This window comes from Eleutherodactylus coqui, chromosome 9 (assembly GCF_035609145.1).
Source record: "Eleutherodactylus coqui strain aEleCoq1 chromosome 9, aEleCoq1.hap1, whole genome shotgun sequence".
Lineage (NCBI taxonomy): Eukaryota > Metazoa > Chordata > Amphibia > Anura > Eleutherodactylidae > Eleutherodactylus > Eleutherodactylus coqui.
Window position 1 is genome coordinate 45186802 of NC_089845.1, and position 12201 is coordinate 45199002.

Below are 12201 nucleotides of genomic sequence, written 5' to 3' on the forward strand. Positions count from 1 at the left end.
TGGGGGGGGGAGAGGGAGAGAGAGAGAGCTCCCACCTGTTCCGCGCTGCTACCCCCTGCTCCACCACGCCACACCCCGCCCCACAGTACTTTTCACCCGAGTAGTGAAGTACTCGAAAATCGCGGTGCTCGATTGCGAAATCGGCCTTACCGAGTACGTTCGCTCATCTCTAGTGAATATGCGCCCCGCCGGCCACATCATATGATACTGCCGGCGCATCATGCATGAGCTGCACAGCGGATCCGGAGGTGAGTATGGGGTCTTTGGGGGAGGGGGGCCACCGTGACAGACTCCGCTGCAGTATTCCGCTTGCGGAGTCCGTCACGGCCTTGGGCATGAGCCTTTACTTTGATAGATCAGACTTTTAGGCCTCCTTCCCACGAACGGATTTCCGCCGCGTAATTCGCGGCGAAAATCCGCTGCGTTGCACGCAGCTATTAGGTTCTATTGAACCTAATAGCTCCATGCTCACGATGCGTAATTCCACCGCGGAATTACGCACCGCGATTTCTCCCGTCCTCACCCGCAGCATGCTCTATTTTCTGCGGGTGAGGACGGGCTGTACGCACTGACGGCTTCCATTGCAGTCAATGGAAGCCGTCCATTCACGCTATCTCCCGCTGTAACCAGCGGGAGATAGCGTGAAAAAACGCTTTCCCGCCCACCGCCGAGCGTCATATGACGCCAAATGACGCGGTCCGGCCGCGTCACGTGACACGGCTGGTGACGCGAGAGCGGTGGGCGGTGACGAGCGGTGACGAGCGGTGACGCGGCGGTGGTGGGCGGGGAAGCGATTTCACGCTATCTCCCGCAGGTAAGTATAGGGGCTCTGGGGGGCGCCGTGACGGGCTTCACAGCGGAATATTACGCTGCGGAGCCCGTCACGCTCGTGGGAAGGAGGCCTTATGGACACAGCAATACCAATATGTTTTGGGTTTTTTTATTTAGATTTTTATTATTGTAAATATGGGAAAAGAGGGTGTTTTTAACTTGTATTACTTTTTTTTTTTAATAATAAAACTTTTTTTAACTGATTTTTACATTTCTTTTTAGCCTTCATAGAGAACATGAACTTGCCATGGTGTGATCGCCCCTGCAGTATGATGTAATTGCATCATAAGGCCGCATGTCCACGGGCACGCACAGATTCCACATCCTGCGTACCTGTCCATGTTTTAAAGGTCTGCACTGCGGAACTCCTGCTTTCCCCGTGGAATTCGCGGCCTATCCACAGTGTCGATTGCAGATGAGCCACAGATGGGACACCTTCCATTGACTTCAGTGAAATCCGTTTGTGCAGGAACAGCAGTAAAATGGAGCATGCTGTGAATTCTCATCCGCGAGCAGAAACCGCAATTAGTTTCCACGCGTGTACATGAAGAATTATTTTTCCATAGCGTGTTATGGGGGGTTATTGCTGCGGAATCCAGAGTGGAATACCTGCTCCGAATTCCACAGCAAAAATCCGCCCCATGGAGGGGGCGTGGCTAGCCAGCAACAGGAGCGCACGCACGGACCGGGGCTCCTGGCTACAGAGACATACCGGCGTGTTTCTGCCGCGTTTGGAGGCCTCCACGGGGCCGAAACAGCTACCGCGGGCACTGCCGGACCGAGACGAAGAGAAAGAGACCCCCCGCGGGTCTCTAGCGAATACCGCGATTTTGCGGCCTACGGAACCGGGCGCATCCCCGGCCTGGAGTTACGGACGCGGCCGACCGGAAGTGAGGGCCGGCCGCGGAAAGCCGCGGTAAACGCCTGCCGAGGAGCACCGGAGGCAGGGGAGACAGCTGCTGGGATCTGCAGAGAGCCCGGGAGTGGGCAGAAGAACCAGGAAAGAGAGCGGCAGATCCACAGGACTGCAGACTGGGTGAGTGACGCCGCGGCTGCGGCCATCGGACCCTGCGGCTCCCCCTAAGCTCACCTACCCCTGTAGGACTGTGATAATACCCTTGGGGCACTGGAAACCGCCTGCAGCGCAACAGACACCCCAGGCCAGCAGACACACTGAGGGGCCCCCCTCCACCCCTCCCCCCAGCCGGACATCACCTAGGCAGGGGGAGACAAGGGGTGCAGAGGAAGAGAACTGGGGGCAGTGCGGGGGAGGAAGTAGAGAGGGGACGCTGCGGAGAATAACGCGGGGTCCCCCCCCCTTTTTTTTTTCCTACTGACTGCCCCCCCCCCCCCACATTCCCGTGTGTCTCGCCCCCTGACAACGTGGCACCCCAGGACTGTAACCCACTGCTGTATGCGCACCCAGAGGCTAGGATCTGAGCTTCCGCCCGAAAGAGCCGCGTTAAAGGTGCGCATAAACTACTACACTATGATTGCACCCCAACAGCCATGCAGTAAAGCTTAAACTGCGCATGAATCCCCCCCTGTGACATCTTATAAGTTCGAGCCCGCGGACATTCCCTACTACTATCCTCCAACAAGATGGCGCCTACCAAGCAAGCCAAAATAACCAGCAGGCTGCAGCAATATTCTCGGCCCAGCACCTCAACGGACCCCCGATCTAATGCGCCCTCCAGCCCGCAGAGCGCGTCCCCTGAGGCAACAGCACCAGTTTCGCCCTCCGCATCTGGCCCAACTATCGCCGATGTATTGAAAGCGATTACAGAGTCGCGCTCTGCCCTCACAGAAAAAATAGATGCACTACAGTCGGACTTTGGTCTGCTGCGAGCGGACGTCCAAACGCTGAGAGAGCGTACAACAGAAGTCGAGACGCGAGTCTCCAACTTGGAGGACACTGTTACTCCACTCTCAGACCAGGTGCGCACCCTCAACTCCAACCTCACGGCGCAGGGGAAAAAACTGGATGATATGGAGAACCGCCTGCGCAGATGCAATCTGAGATTCATAGGATTGCCGGAGGGCGCTGAGGGCAGAGATCCTTGCAACTATCTGGAATCGCTCCTCAAACAGGAGTACGGCTCCAACTCTCTGTCACCCCTATTCTGCGTTGAGAGAGCACACCGCATCCCATCAAGAGCCCCGCCGCCCGGAGGCCCTCCACGCACCTTCATTGCAAAACTACTTAATTATAGGGACAGAGACAAAATTCTGGCACTCAACCGCGAGAGAGACCCGATAAGGGTTGACGGACAAACAATCCGTATCTTTCCGGACTTTTCCTTGGAGGTGCAGCAAAAGCGCCAAAAATTTGTAGAGGCTAAGAAGATGCTGCGCTCAAAACAACTGGTCTACGCCATGCTATATCCTGCCAGACTAAAGGTGATCAAGGATAACCGTTCCCATTTCTTTGAAAACCCGGAGGATGTCCTAAACTGGCTCGAACAAAATTAACCCGCACCGCGAGACTTTCACAGATGCATATTTGAGGCGGCTGGCCGGTCTTCATTTTCCTAGGATCATTGCAGCATAATAGTGGAGGGTGCCTCTCCCCCCCCTCCCCCCCCCCCCCTCTTTTTTTTTTTTTTTTTATTCTCTTTTTTCCTTTCTCTCTCTTCTTCTCTCTCTCTTTTCTTTCACTGCCTCCCCCCTTTCTTTTCCCTCATTCTTACCCCCCCTCCCCCTCCACTTTAGGTAAGAGGGCCGGCGGCCGAAGATAATGAAGATGGAAAACGTCGTGGGCTGCGATAAAGCTACCCTTTTTTTTTTCCCTACGTGGACTGTGGGGGCCGGACTGGACTGGGGGCCTACGCAGCGCCCGCGGCCCGTACCGGGCACCTACAGCTTATACTGGCGCAGCCCGTGCCCACATAACCTTGTCTCTGCTTCTTCACAGGGGGACTTTATTCTCATGCCTATAACTGCTGTTATTGTTCTGCATTTTTCTGTTATAGCCTGTTGGTGACTTTTTCCTGGGGCTAGGCCTTACGCCCCCTACAAAGTCGTGAGTTATGGGATCGAAACCTGTCCAAAGTTCGGGGGGATGGGTAGGGTGGGAGGGGAGGGATTTGTTTGAGGTTGGTAAATGGGAACTGATTTTGGTTCGTTTTGTAATTTCTATGTGTGGTCGTTGGCGCGACTCTTTTTCAGATGCTTTAACCTGCGGGAATAATGGCCAGTCCCCTGAAAATGGCTAGCACGAACTTAAAGCTGGTCTCCTGGAATGTCAGGGGCCTAAACTCTAAAATTAAAAGAGCATTGGTTTTTGACTTCCTTAAAACTCACTCCCCCCACATGATACTACTCCAAGAAACACATCTTAGGGGCTCGAAGACGCTGTCGCTTAAGCGCGCAACAATAGGCTCAGCATATCACGCGACTTACTCCAACTACGCTCGCGGAGTTAGTATACTGGTGGCCAAATCGGCCCAGTTTGCCCTCCGCCAAATACACATAGACCCGGGGGGGCGCTACCTGATCCTACAGGGAACTTTCCATGGCCGCCTCCTCACGATAATAACTGTTTATCTACCACCACCTGCTAACATTGAAATACTTCACGAGGTGATGGCACGAGTGGTCCTCCTGGAGGCGGCCCCGATAGTAATCATGGGAGACTTTAACCTGATCTTGGACCCGGCGCGGGACCGCCTCACTCCAGCCGCCTCCGCGCAGACTCGGCTCCCTGGTTGGGCCGACTCCTACTCACTGCAGGAAATATGGCGTGCGAGACACCCACATGATAGAGCTTACTCGTGTCATACCCCGACCTACAATGCCTTCTCGCGCATAGATCTCTGTTTCGGCTCCCCGGACTGCCTCCGCATGGTTTGTGATATATCCTATCTGCCCAGGGGCATTTCAGATCACTCCCCACTCCAACTGGTGCTTGACCTGGGAGTCGAGGGAAGCCGCCCTGCGTGGAGACTGAGCCCGCTGTGGTTGGAACAGAGAGAAGTACACGAGTACGCAGAACAAGAGGCTGAACTGTACTGGGAAGTCAACGAGGGGACAGCCTCGGAACTGGTGGTATGGGACGCATTCAAAGCCTTTACCAGGGGATCCTTTACCTCGGCTATTGCCGAGCATAGAAGATCCCTAGGGGCCCGCCGCTTGGATCTGGAACGGCGCCTTGATTTAGCAGAGACTAGACACATAGCAGACCCCTCCCCGGAAACTACTACAACGCTGGGTGCCCTGCGACGGGAATATAGACTACTGCTCATTGAATACACCAAGAAGAAACTTCTGTATTCCCGTCACCGGATCTTTGACCAGGGAGACAAGAATGGCCACTTACTGGCCTACCTGACTAGAGAGGACCAGACACTGCCACCGATTACGGCGGTGTGTGATGGCACGGGTACCCTAGTAAGCGATCCCAAATTAATTAACCAAACGTTCGCCCAATTCTATGGTGATTTATATATCTCCAGGCTGAGCTGTACTGAAACACAGCTCCTGGCGTACCTAGAGGACATTCCCTTCCCCACACTGAGTGGAGACAGCGCGGCCCACCTGGATAGCGACCTAAGTATAGAAGAAATAACGGAAGCCATTAAGGCACTTCCCAATAGGAAATCACCAGGTGTGGACGGGCTCCCTGGGGAATGGTACAAAAAGAATGTGGAAACCCTGGCCCCGCAACTCCTCACATTATATAATTCTATCATGCGAGAGGGGACATTACCGGACACAATGCGTAAAGCCCTTATAATAATGATCCCCAAAACCGGGAAGGACCCCACGGACTGTGGCTCTTACCGCCCCATTTCTCTTCTTAACAACGACGTAAAAATAATTGCAAAAATTCTGGCGACGCGTATAAACTCAGTGCTGAAAGAGATCATACACGCGGACCAGTCCGGCTTTATGCCTGGCAAGAGCACGGACATGAACCTAAGAAGACTTTTTGATCACTTATCATACAAGCACACTAACTGCGGGAAGCGTACTCTGGTATTTATAGACCAGGCAAAGGCCTTCGACTCAGTAGAGTGGAAGTACTTATGGGCGGTGATGCGGCGGTTCGGATTCGGGCCAACCTTCATTAAATGGATCGAGATTCTATACGACTCCCCGGTGGCCAACATTAAAACTAATATACATGTTTCTGCTCAGTTTTCCTTAAGCAGGGGCACAAGACAGGGCTGCCCTCTGTCCCCCGCCCTGTTTGCCCTCGCCATAGAGCCCCTGGCAATCCAAATTCGAACGTCACCAATAGTGAAAGGATTTAAACTAAACAATTATGAAGAGCGCATAGCGCTTTATGCAGATGACACCCTCCTCTTCCTTCAAGACCCGGGGGCGTCTCTAGACGCAGCTCTGGCTATATTTAGCACATTCGGCGCACACTCTGGCATCAAGGTCAACTGGGACAAAACCCATTTGTTGGCGGTGGACCCTGGGGCCGCCGAGCTCCCTCTGCCCGCCCCGCTGAGTTGGACAACCCAGACCACCTACTTGGGAGTAAAGGTCTCAGCGGAATTATCCGCCTTTTATAACTCCAACCTGGTCCCCCTCCTGGCCTGGGCCGAAGAGGTGGCGATACGCTGGGCTTCTCTCCCGCTTACCCTGGTGGGCAGAATAAACCTGCTAAAAATGAAACTGCTACCAAAATTCCTGTACATATTGCATAATTCCCCTATGCTAGTCCCAAAAAAATTCTTTACCAAGCTTCGTGGGATTGTGCTGCGCATACTGTGGAGGGACACTACACCCAGGATTAAGTTGGAGACCCTGTGTCTCCCGTCGAACGGAGGGGGACTGGCCCTACCGCACTTTTATTACTATTACCTGGCTAGCCAACTGGTATACGCGGGATGGTGGATATGCTCATCAAACTACAACCCAGCGGTGGGCCTGGAACGTAGAATGGTGGACCCTACGCAGAACCTTCGGGGGCTGCTACTGAGCGGCCCCTCATCCTCGGTCGGCCCCCTGCCCACGCCCATGCTGGTGACGCTGGAGATCTGGCAGCGGGTCACGAGACTGTCCACTGCAGAGGAGACAGCGCGATCCCCACACACTCCCCTCTGGAATAACCCCAAATTGCCACACTTCCAGCGCTTCCCGGAGTCTGCCTTCTGGAGACGCCGGGGCGTCAACGTCCTCTCTGACATAGTCAGCGAGGGCAAGCTTTGCACCTTTATGCAGTTACGGGTTGCCCACGGTCTGCCCGAAAATTCTTACTTTAGATATTACCAATTGCGAGATGCGGCCAAGGCTCAGTTTGGGGGCTCGTCTGTCCCACTATCCATGACGCGACTGGAGGGCCTGGCGCAGATGTGCAGCCTTGTCAGGCCGCTGTCGAGTTTCTATGCTCATACAGCGCGACACCTGGCCCCACTGGGCGAGAGGGCCGTACAGAGATGGGAGGTGGACATTCCTGATCTGACTTCAGGGGAGGATGAGGATATATTGGATGGATCTGGTCCCCCCCTGGTTAGCGCTAGAGACAGGCTCATCCAAGTCAAGTTTCTACACCGCATATACTACACCCCCTCCAGGTTGTGCACAATGGGCCTACTCCCTACTGCAGCGTGCCCACGATGTATGGTGGCGGATGGGACGGTTATGCATATGTTTTGGGAGTGCGCGGTCCTACAGGAATACTGGCGAGAAGTGCTTGTCTTTATGGAAACTCACCTAGGGGCACCAAGGATCATGCATCCTGGAACGTGCCTTTTTGGGCTCGTGGGAGACCTACCGGTGTCCGCGGCAACACGTACACTGTACAAGCTGCTTCTCTATTATGCAAAAAAAGTGATTCTACTTAATTGGAAACACCCTGGGAAGCCGACTAGGAGCGCATGGGTCAGGGTCGTTAACGCTGAAATCCCAATGTACAAGCTGACGTATATGGCCAGGGGGTGCCCTGAAAAATTCGACAAGATCTGGGGTGGCTGGGTGAGTTGCTCAGCGACGGCGTCGGGAGAGCCAAACCAGGTGGTAGGGGGGGAGTGAGAGAGAGAGAAGGACAAAAAGAGAGACACCTGCTCAATTTACGTTAAAACCCAATGCTCAGAAAACTATTTCTTTTTTTCTCCGCTATTCCCACACACAAAAATAAATCTTATTTTCTCTTTTCTTCTTTAAGAGAGTCGCGCCAGGGGGTTGGGGGGGTCTAAGTTTAAGTCTTTGTTTGTTTGTTTTTTTCTGATTGATTACAATTGATCTATCCAAAGGTTAAACTGTGTTCAGTAATAATCAATAAAGTTAGAGTTTAAAGGGGGGGGGGATAAAAGAAATAAAAAAGTACTAGCCAGATATAGCATACTAAGAAGAAATATTTCTATGTGCGCAGGCGAAGATTGCCTCTACCCTGTTTTCATGCAATGGCTTTCCTGCTGTACCTGACACCTGTGGTGCCAATTATTTGTATTTATATGCTTGTTTATTCCTGGCTAAATAAAATTCCTTTAAAAAAAAAAAAAAATCCGCCCCATGTGTATGAGGCCTAACGCGATCGGATAGACAATGTATGAAGTCACGCCACAGGCAATTTGCAATGGCAGCCCTGTGGGCTTTTCAGAAGGCTCCCAGGCGGGTGTCAGCTGTTAAAAAAAAAAACAGCCGGCAGCCGCATTTTATGGAACGGGATCAACTCCCGATACACCTTCATACAAACCCTGAACCTCCATGATGTAACTGTACGCTATGGAGCATTAAGAGGGTAAAAACCTCGCAAGATTTAGTAGCCAGCATGAAAGAGGCCTTGTTGTCGGCAGCACATCCCTGCAACCGGGGCAACATGCTTGCCGACATCCGATGATTTTAATGCCTGCATAAAAGATGCCATCGAACAGCTCACTTGTTGAACTTTTGCCTGCCTGATTATCAGCTTTTACAAAGTAAAACACGTTGGTTTAGACAGAAGGTGGCTGCAGTTTATTGAAAGGCTACAGGGATCTGAGTTCTCTCATGATCATCAGAGAATGAACGAGATACATGAACTGTGAGAAGTCACCACTGTCCTCTTTCTGAAAGGACCAGCTCAGTGTTAACTTTATTGATAGTGCAAGTAGAACAAATGAACCAATCATAGTAGCCATATAAATTAACCCTTAAAGTGCAGTTTCTGTATTCGGTTATACACTCCTCAACATTGAAATTTCAACACTAAGGAGGAAAAGTTGTAAGTTTATGCAAATCAAAGAAGTGGAAGGTGTCGCTAAGGCTGAATGACCATGGGCGGACTTGAATAGCAGAATCCATGCGGGGCTCCCGTGCGGACGATCAACAGTTCAAGCTGCCCATAGAGAAACTTGGGCGTCCACAGCTGAATTTAAGCATGTGGATTTGTTTTGCAGACCTTTTGAATTGTGGACGGGCCGCAGATTTTGTAGGAAAGCAGCAGTTTAAAAAAAAAAAGACTGCACCGTGCATTGTCGCGTCTGCACACACCCGCAGTGAAGAAAATAGAAGACCCAGTCAGACACTTAGAAGACCCGGACAGGTAAGCAGGGAACTCGGCCACGGGCAGGGTTGGATTTCGGTGTGGGCTCCTGCATACGATATCCGATCCGCCCGTGCACATGAAGCCTAAGATATACAACTGATCACATTTCCAAGCATCTAGCTCCAATAGGGTGATGACTTTTATACAACCTGGTTTCCCTGTATCATAATTTGATGAGCTTTCATTAAGGATTAGGTAAAATCTTATTTTCAAAATGATTTGATAAAAAATACGCACAAAATTTTATTTATTGGCTTTTTTGCCAATTTTTTGAAATCACTGTAAACGGATACAAAATGAAACCCAAGCTTTAGAGTCACATTCTACAACATTATATAGGGTCATCAAACACAAAGGGAAGTCAGTTATTCCCAGTAATGTCATTGGACGGGATGAATCTCAGTCGGAGACTGTCCTCGTTGTGGCAGGATTTGTCAAGTCTTGCATAATTTGATCGCACGCTCACAGCACTGGTTGCTTCGGGGAATGTTGACTGGAGATTCATCTGTTTTTCGGTGGGTTTTTTAAGCATTTGAGACCTGTTGGGTAGTCGTTCAATGGCCTACATAACATTTCAAAGTGGTTTGTGCGCCACCTTTTGCAATATTTCAATGGAATAAATGTCATTTTAGTCATTAAGAGGCAAAAGTTCATTCACTCGTCCTACAGGAAATAATTTTTGAGAAAAAAAGTCATCACCCTAATGAACATTTACGGTGAGACAGCTCACATGCACAGTCTCGGCAATAGATCAGCATTCCTTGCTAGGCAGAGAACGCTACGTCCCTAGTGACATAACCTACATTGACCTGCAGGAAGAAGAATGCCAAGCATTTACCATGAGGTTAAAACTGAGAAACATCTTTCTTGTGTATGTTGTGGTGTCCGGCACTGGTCTACTGTATGCATTACTGCAACTCGTGGATCCATTGAGACTGCCAACGTCTGTCTACAAGCCTTCAGGGACATAGGAATGGTCTATATTTGCCATAGACCCTCCCTTAAAGTATCCAGATAATGGGGATCTGCAGGCTTGTGAAGAAACCTTTGCTTTTATTCATAACGTGCCAGACAATACGGGATGAAATTCAAGGAGAACGCGTTTCAGTCCTATGCAGGACCTTTTAAAAACACACGTAAAGGCCCATTTAGACACAACGATTATCGCTCAAAGCCATCTTTTGAGCGATAATCGTTGTGTGAAACTGCACTGACATCGTCCAGTTTTCGTTTAACCATCGCTCAACGATGAGCCTTATCAGGGATTCACAGCGGGATAAAGCTGATACTATTGTTTCAGCTGTATCCCGCTCCCTGATGATAGGCGGGGTATGAAGAACAGAGCTGTCCAGCTGCATTCTCTATACCCCGCATGGAGCGCTCAGCTGTATAACAGCCAGGCGCTCTGTGCAGAAAACATCTGGATGCAGAAGACAAGCGGGGCCACCCTGGTTGTTTTCTGCATCCTCCGCTGAGAGCGCTTGGCTGTATTACATCGGGTGCTCGGTGAAGAGAACAGCTGGATGCAGAAGACAAGCGGGGACAACCCACTTGTCTTCTGCATCCTCCACTGGGAGCGCTCGGCTGTATGATAGCCGGGTGCTCCTAGCAGGGAACAGCTGGATGCAGAAGGCAAGCGGGGACACCCTGCTTGTCTTCTGCATCCTCCACTGGGAGCGCTTGGCTGTATAACAGCCGGGCGCTCCCTGCAGGGAACAGCTGGATGCAGAGAACAAGTGCCCCTCCACTTGTTCTCTGCATCCTCTGGAGCGCAAGGTGATCGCTCAACATTTAAGCGATCATCTTGCGATGTAAATGACACAACGATTATCGCTCAAAAGTCGCTCAAGACACCTTTTGAGGGATAATCGTTGTGTCTAAATGGGCCTTAATTAAAATCACAAAAGACATCTGAGCGTTAACCCTTACATCTCTTTTTGATCATAAGCATGTAGGTGTTCTTCCCATCCCCATTGGGAAAAACACTGGTACACAATAACTTGTGGCTAGAGGAATATCATTACTTACTATATTGTCGATTCACACATTACATTTTATAAGGCATTCTTTTCCTATTGTTTCTTGTGTATACCTTTTTCCAGATGGAATTCATAGATATGCATAATTGCATGTTTGTAAGCAGCCATATTATAGGCAGTATTTTTACTGGATAATGAAAAACTACTCATTATATATATATGTTTTCAATAAATGTACAGTAAATCTGTTTTAACATTCATTCCATGTGGAATTCTTGTATTCAGCATTAAGATCCAGTATGCTTATTTCTTCAAAACCATTTCCTGGCTGATTTTATACTTTCTATAATTTCACATTTTTTCTATGCCAAATACTGCAAATTTGCTTGTGTCTCCTGAGTGTGCCTCCAACCGCCCCTGAACTACTTGTATTTGAATTTTTTAATCTGTCTGATATGCTCCGCAATACATGTTTTAACTTTCCTTGTAGTACAGCCGACATAGTTTATTGCATGCTGTGCATGTAATAATAGACAAAACCTTCTCGGAGTTGCAGTGGATGAAACTTTTTATATTGCATTCTTTATTTCCTTCACTATTGCTGAACTTGAACTGTGACAAACATTGCATCAGGAATTCCTGCACTTTAAAAAATCCCTATAAGGCAACCAATGGGGTTTGAATTTGGGCTTATTCAGACGACCGTATATCGGCCGGGTATTCATGCCATACGATATACGACGTCTCTCTCTGCAGGGGGAGGAGGCTGGAAGAGCCGGGAGCAGTGCTCTGAGCTCCCGCCCTCTCTCCGCCCCTCTGCACTATTTGCAATGAGATGGGGCGGGGTTAAGTTTAATGAATTAGCTCCGCCCTCATCCCGTCCCCTCATTGCAAATAGTGGAGAGGGGGCGG